The sequence below is a fragment of the Helianthus annuus genome, chromosome 2 (genome assembly GCF_002127325.2).
Source record: "Helianthus annuus cultivar XRQ/B chromosome 2, HanXRQr2.0-SUNRISE, whole genome shotgun sequence".
NCBI classification, from domain to species: Eukaryota; Viridiplantae; Streptophyta; class Magnoliopsida; order Asterales; family Asteraceae; genus Helianthus; species Helianthus annuus.
This window is the reverse complement of record NC_035434.2, coordinates 50,666,848-50,675,416: the sequence shown is the minus strand read 5'-3', so window position 1 is coordinate 50,675,416 and position 8,569 is coordinate 50,666,848.

Sequence of the window (8,569 nt, the reverse complement as noted above, 5' to 3'; positions counted from 1 at the left end):
TTTTATACAGATGCATATCATCTTTAAGACTGTCATCGAAAAAAAATAAACTTTCAGGTACTTAAGGTTATGTCATTGAAATTTAATGTAGAGTTAATTACACAAATGGGTCCTGTGGTTTATACCTAATTTCGCCTTTGGGTACTAACTTTTTTTAAATAGGTTTAGGTTTTATGATTTCAATTTTGTAACACCTTTGGGTACTAACACCAAAATTAGTTAATTAATGACTAAAATACCCTTGCATTTTTTTTAAGTTTATCAATGTAGCACATTTGGGTACTAACAACTAATTTTATTTAAGTTTAAATCAATTTTACAAAATCAATTTATTTTCTTATTTTCATCTTTTTATTATATCTCTTAATTAACATAAAATCTATTTATTTTTTTCATTTTCATATTATTATTAAATTTCTTATTTAACATAAAATCTACTTGTTACACCAGTATTTTTTTAAAAAGATTTTTTTTAAATAAAATCTACTAGCTATATAGTTTTATGTAAATTAAATTTCTTACTCGTTTTAAATAATGTAAACCTTACTCGTTTTCAATATTGGATAGATATGGTTGATAATAATAAATATTTTTCATGTAAAAAAATTAAGCCATTTTTAACTCGTTTTTTTGTTCATTTACATTTTACGATTTTAGAAAAATATTTAATTTACATAAAATCAACTAGTTGCACAAGTAAAATCTACCAGCTATATAGTTTTATGTAAATTAAATATCTTTTTTTACAAAAAAACGAGTTAAAAAAAGGCTTATTTTTTTTAGTTTTATCTAAAATACCTACCTATATAGTTTTATCTAAAATACCTAGCTATATAGTTTTATGTAAATTAAATATTTTTCCAAAATAGTAAAATGTAAATGAACAAAAAAACAAGTTAAAAAATGGCCTAATTTTTTTACATGAAAGATGTTTATTATTATCAATCGTATCTATCTAAAATTGAAAACGAGTAAGGTTTACATTATTTAAAACAAGTAAGAAATTTAATTTACATAAAACTATATAGCTAGTATATTTTATTTAAAAAATCTATTTAAAAAAATACTGGTGTAACAAGTATATTTTATGTTAAATAAGAAATTTAATAAAAATATGAAAATAAAAAATAAATAGATTTTATGTTAATTAAGAGATATAATAAAAAGATGAAAATAAATATATTTAATGTATTTTTGGTTCTTGTGGTTCTCGCATGAACACTACTATATATATATAAAGGGGAAGATTCAAATGAAAAGCACTAGTTATTGTGAAAACTCGAAAACTAATTAAAAAAGCCAAAAAAAATACCAATTTTTTTTTTTTTTTGCATATCAAATTTTGCCATTTTTTATATATAAAAAAAATTCAAAAAAAAATTGTAGTGCACACGTAAATTTGTTATATAATGTTATATAGTGTTACATAGTGTTATATGGTGTTACATATTGTTATATGGTGTTTATATGGTGTTATACAGTATTATATATAGTGTTATAATACACTTCTCACACTTTAGACACTTTTTACACTATCCTTACCCTATATATATATATATATATATATATATATAGAGTAGGGTTCGCACGGAAAGTGTGTTTTTCCTAGAAAGTCTAGGAAGCGATCTGGTCCATCCGATTGGTGTATTTAAGGGTTGAGATTAAATCAATGGCAATCTTGTAATATTTGAGTTATATAATTAGAGACTTTTAATATAGTGAAGGTATTTTGGTAATTGGAAGTGTTTTAAATAAGTCAAGAAACTGTCATATCAATAACCAATCCCTAATTTCATGCAATTTCCCCTCTTTCTTTCTCTCCGATCTCTTTCCCTTGCTGCTGGCGACGCAAAATAGGACCCCAAGAGCATTCAGATTTCGGTTCCAAGGATTGTTCATACCCCTTTTCTTCACTAGGTATTCATATCTTGTGTTGTGATTAAAGTTCTTGAAGTGGATATACGTTTTCGGTCTTAATCTGCTTGTAACTTGGCTGCGTTTTTTCTGTTTTAATTGATGATTGTAGAAAGGCTTGTACCGCTGATTCTGAGTCGTTCTTGATAAATGGAAGGATTACCAGCATGGATGGTAAAACACGGCGTCAAGAAATCTGCTTGCTGTTTAAACACAGCATCAAGAAATCTGCTTGCTGTTAAAACACAATGTCAAGAATCCTCCAACAATCTGCTTGCTGTAAATACACAGCGTCAATAAATCTGCTTGTTGTTAAAACACAATGTCCAGAATCCTCCAGCAATCTGCTTGCTGTTAAACCACAGCGTTAAGAATCTGCTTGCTGTTAAAACACAGCGTCAAGAAATCTGCTTGCTGTTAAAACACAGCGTCAAGAATCTGCTTGCTGTTAAAACACAATGGCCTGCTTGCTGTTAAAACACAATGTCAAGAAATCTGCTTGCTGTTAAAACACAATATCAAGAATCCTCCAGCAAATCTACTGACTTAAAAAACAATCAGATTTGTTAAACTCCAGTATAAAAACAAAGTGTTGTAAAACACATTATGATGTAATGTAATCATCAAAAAACACAATGTGATGTAATGTGACATAGACAACAACATAAAACACATTCAGAGTGTTAAAATGCAAAAGAACTGTTAAAACACAACCTGATTATATATTGACTTCAGAGTGTTAAAACACACTGACTTCAACCTCTCTGACTGGTAAAACACATCACCAAGACATGCTGATAGTTTTTCCAGATAAACACATTGACTTCCAGATTTGAATTCGAAAACAACAAAAATTCCGAAAATCATGGAATGTTAGTTAATGAAAAATAAATTCCAAAAATAAAATTAAAATGTGAAATTACATAGTTGCCCTTTTAGTTAAAATAACTCAATGCTACATGTTCAATTCTCATTGCTTCCTAGACTTTCTAGGAAAAATAGACTTTCCACCCAACTCCTACTATATATATATATATATATATATATATATATATATATATATATATATATATATACGGGAAGGTTCATTGGGGAACACTAAAAAAGTGGGGAACAGCGGGGAACCGACTCAAATGAAATCCTATTAGACTCATTCCAGCGGCGTTGGGACCGGCTCGTCGAACCCTAACTAAGATCTCTTAACCCTGAATCCTAAATCCTAACTCCTAAACTCTAAACCCTAAAGCTAAAAAATAAGGTTAAAACCTATGCTAAACCGTAAAATTTAAACTATAAACCCTAAAAGCTAAACCCTAAAGGCCAAACCTAAAGCTAAACCCTAAAGCTCAACCACAAACCCTAAAGTTAAACACTAAAGCTAAACCCTAAGGCTAAACCCTAAAGCTAAACCGTAAAAGCTAAACCCTAATATATTTAGGGTTTAGGGGTTATGATTTAGGATTTAGGGTTAAGAGATCCTAGTTAGGTTTGACAAGCCATTTCCAACGCCACTGGAATGAGTCCAATCAGAGTTCGTTTGAGTCGGTTCCCCACTGTTCCCCACTTTTTAGTGTTCACCAATGAACCTCACACTATATATATACATACATATATAAATATATATATATAGGGGAGCGCAAAAATGAAAACCACCTCCAGTTCTAAGAATCGAGAGAACCACTTTCTAGCCACTAGATCAAGAAGATGGATGGATGAGATTAAAAGTAGCTAAAATTAATATTAAATACATTTTGTCTTATTATTTCTTTAATATTTTAATCCAAAAGGGTCGTTTAGTAAAATTGCTCTTTTTTGTCTTTTTGTCTTTATTATTTTTTATTACTTTTTTGTTTTATTATATTACTTTTTATTTTTTAATCAGGATTTTTTTATTAAAGAATTTTTAAATTCAAATTTTTTAACTAAACAATTTTTTTTTGCGCGCCGGTTTTTGCACGCTGTTTTTACGCCTGGTTTTTTCACGCATCGTTTTTTAACGCGTTGTCTTTGCACGCTGTTTTTGACGCTCGGCATTTTCAAGCATCATTTTTTTAACGCGCCGTTTTTACGTCCCGTTTTAACGCGACGCTTTTTACGTCCCGTTTTTTTCGCGACGTTTTTATGCCCCGCATTCACGCCCCTTGTTTAGGCGCCGTTTTATTACACGGTTTTTACGTTTTACAATTTACGTAGAAAACGTTTTACGTTAAACTTCCTAAACTTTTTACATTTTACGTTAAACTTTTTACGCTTTACGTTTTATGTTAAACTTTTTACGTTTTACGTTAAACTTTTTACGTTTTAGGTTTTAGGTTAAACTATTTACGCTTTTACGTTTTGCGTCAAAAAGTTTACGTTTTCCGTTAAAAAGTTTACGTTTTACGTTTTCCGTTAAAAAGTTTACGTTTTAAGTTAAAAAGTTTACGTTTTACGTTAAAAAATTTACGTTTTACGTTAAACACTTTACGTTTTACGTTAAAAAACTTCACGTTTTACGTTAAAAAGTTTACGGTTTATACTTTTTTCTTTGCAAAAACTTTTTTTACACAAAACGAACCTACCTTCCACCATCCTCGTCGCGCCATCGTCATCAATCTGTCGGAATATTGTTTCGAACTATCACAGCAAGAAAACCGAAATAACCGAACCGTAACCGAATAACTGAAATAACCGAACCGAAAAAACCGAACCAAAACAAAAACCGACGGTTCGGTTTTCGGATTTTTAATAACCGAAAATTTCGGTTCGGTTTTTGGATAAAGTTTTTCAATAACCGAAAAAAACCGAACCGAACCGATAAGTTACAATCCATAAATTTTTATGTTTAAGTTTAAATTGTTTAAGTGTTTAACCCAATGCTAGTAGAAAATGTTAATTCTATTCTTTAATGTTAAGTGTTTATAATAAAAACATTATAACTGAAGTGATTTATTATTACCTATAAGATATAACAAAATTTAATAAAAACTTTGAAGAAACATAAAAAAAGATTAGAAGGTTAGGTTTATGTAAACAATATTAATTAAAGAGGTTAACTATAATAACTTAAATGTAAACATATAAAAAGATTGTTATAATATAAATTAAACTTTTTATTTTTTGAATCTTACATAATTTTGTTCCAAAAACCCAAAGAACCGAAAAATCGAACCGAACCGACGTAAAAACCGAAAAAACCGAAACCGAAAAAAACCAAAACCGAACGGTTTTTAAAACCCGAAAACCGACATTTCGGTTTCGGTTTTGATTTTACCCAAAAACCGAACCGAACCGTGCACACCCCTACCCACCCATACCAAACCCACGAATTATCAGATGGGTTTTTACACAACTATATATATATATATATATATATATATATATATATATATATATATATAATTATATATAATTACACCCCTTTTATTATTTTCTAATATACATACAAATTGTACAACAAAGATACACAATCTTGACCTAAAGGGGCCAAAATCGGAGACCCACACTCCATTAAAGATTGGAAAGAATGGAAACAATTAGCAAACAATAGTAAGAAAGCCGATCAACATCACCCCAACCGACATCGTCGAAGACAACCACCACCACTACTGCCCTAACAGAACCACCACCTGAAAACCACGAACCCAGCCGGAACCAAATTGATCTTAACAGATCTGAAAGGAAATGGAGAATGATTAGGGGTTAGGCTTACCGGAGTGAAAAGATACTTGCTCCGCCGGCTGCCGGAGCTGAAACACCACCGCCTGTGTCAAACTTCTTGCCGGAAAATGATGAGGGGTTAGGCTTACCGGAGTGAAAAGATGCTTGATCCGCCACCGTCATCATCTTCATCATGTCCCCCATCATCATCATCGTCGCATCAACATCACCGCCGTCGTAGCGGCAGCGCCGCCACCGGACTACTCCGCCGGTCTCTCTCTCTCTCTCTCTCTCTCTCTCTCTCTGTCTACTCTCTCTCTCTTTCCGGCTTGAAACATCAACCGGCACCACCGCCGCCGCAACGGGGTTTCAGCCACATAGACACTACGGCGATTCGCCGGAGTATCAACCAGACAGACACTCTCGTCTCCCTCTCTCTCTCCTCTCTCTCTTTCTCTGTCTGTTATCTCTCTCTCTTTCCTGCTTGAAACATCAACCGTGGAGAAGGAGAGGGTGTGGGATGAATATGGTGGTGGTTTTATGGTTTGGGATGAAAGATGAATGTCTGGTTTTTTGAAAGAAATGAGGAGAGAGAATGTGAAAGGAAACAAATGAGGAGAGAGACAAAGATTGATGCTTTAAATGCAGAGAGAAAAAGGGGGGATTTGACATTTGGGGTAAAAGACCAAAATACCCTTTTAGTTGGCATAATCTGATTGGTTGAGAGTGGTTCTCGCGGTTCTTACAACTAGAGGTGGTTTTCTATTTTAGCGGCTCCCTATATATATATATATATATATATATATATATATATATATATAGGGTTGGGTTAACCACTAGGTGTCAGCCCAGTGGCCACCGACACCCACACAAATCGTGGGGACCCGAGTTCGACTCCGGTCGGTGACAAAATAGTCACCCGAGGTCCACTCGATGGCTGGGGACTCACCGCCAGGCACCAGTGTCGGGGTGCTAGCCTGGGAAGGGAGAACCCTTCCGCGGTTGGGGGTACCGTGCAATTACCCTTTTTTCTAGGGTTGGGTTCATTTCAGAACCCTAAATATTAACAGAACTCCTAATAAACAATCTTTTTATTTATATATATTAATATTTAGGTGAACTTTATCATGTATTATATGCATTTTTATGATTACATACATGTTAAGAGTAATTTTAATATTTTTTATACGTAATTCCATGATTACACTTGTGTAAACTAGTTTTTTTTTACATATATGTAGTTAGTTATTACACATTTATATAATTTGGGTATTACACATATGTAAACTACTCTTAACATGTATATAATCATAAATATACATAAAATAAATGATAAAAATACCCTAAGTATAAAAAAATATATATAAAATGATTGTTTATATTGAGTTCTGAAAGTTCTGCAATTATTTAGAGTTCTGAAATGAACCCAACTCTCTCTCTCTCTCTCTATATATATATATATATATGTATATATATAGGGGAAGGATGTATAGAAAACCCACTTTAATTTAGAAAACCCGGGAAACTCAAAGCTCCCGATGTTTTTTTTTTTTTTTTGAAAAAATTTACACATGTTATATACATTTTTAAGGGTTTTGGGCAAAAAAAATCAAAAAAGCGCCAAGTAGATATTTAAAAAAAAAAAACAAGTTTTAGTGTAACACATGTTACATTCATCTGACATATTTGTAACATGTGCTACACCAAAACTTGTTTATTTTTTTTAAAAATATCTACTCGGCGCTTTTTTGATTTTTTTTGCCCAAAACCCTTAAAAACATGTATATAACATGTATAAATTTTTTCAAAAAAAAAAAACATCGGGAGCTTTGAGTTTCCCGGGTTTTCTAAATTAAAGTGGGTTTTCTATAGATACTTACATTGTATATATATATATATAGGGAGATGATCATGAGAAAACTTTATCTAAATAAGAAAACTAGAAAACTAACTAAAAAAAACTAAAAAAAAGCTAAAAAAACATACCATTTTTTTACAATTTTTTTATAAAAAAAATCGTTATTTTTTATATATAAAAAAAATTTCAAAAAAAAAATTGTTGTACTGCACATGTGCATTATATGTGGATTATATGTGTACTACATATGTGCACTATATAATAGTGCACATGTGTAATACAACAAAAAAAGTTTGAAAATTTTTTTTCATTCATAAAAGCTAGCGATTTTTTTATAAAAAATTTGTAAGGAAAAAAGTTGGTATGTATTTTAGGATTTTTTAGTTAGTTTTTTGATTTTCTCATGATCCATCCCCTATATATATATATATATATATATTTATATATATATATGGGGGACCGCTAAAATGAAAACACCTCCAGTTGTAAGAACCGCGAGAACCACTTTCTAGCCATTAGATCAACAAGATGGATGTATGAGATTAAAAGTAGTTAATATTAATATTAAATAGTTTTTGTCTTATTATGTCTTTAATATTTTAATTCAAAAGGGTAATTTAGTAAAATTATTTTTTTTTGTCTTTTAGTCTTTATTATTTTTTTATTACTTTTTTGTTTTATTATATAACTTTTTATTTTTTAATCAGAATTTTTTATTAAAAACCATTTTTAAATTCAGATTTTTTAACAAAACAATTTAATTTTTGCACGCCGGGCTTTTTAAGCGTCGTTTTTTTTTAACGCGCCGTTTTTACGTCGGGCTTTTTCAAGCGTCGTTTTTTTAATGCGTCGTTTTTACGCCGGGCTTTTTCAAGCGTCCTTCTTTTAACGCGCCTTTTTTAACCGCCATTTTTCAAGCATCGTTTTTACACGTTTTTTTAACGGACCGTTTTTTACACAACGTTTTTTTTACACGTCGTTTTAACGCGCCGTTTTTTAACATTTTTTAACGCTCCGTTTTTAACACTTTTTACGTTTTACGTTCAACTTTTTAAACTTTTTACGTTTTAAGTTTTACGTTAAACTTTTTACGTTTTACGTAAAAAAATTTACGTTTTACGTTTTACATTTTACATTAGAATCTTTACATTTTACGTT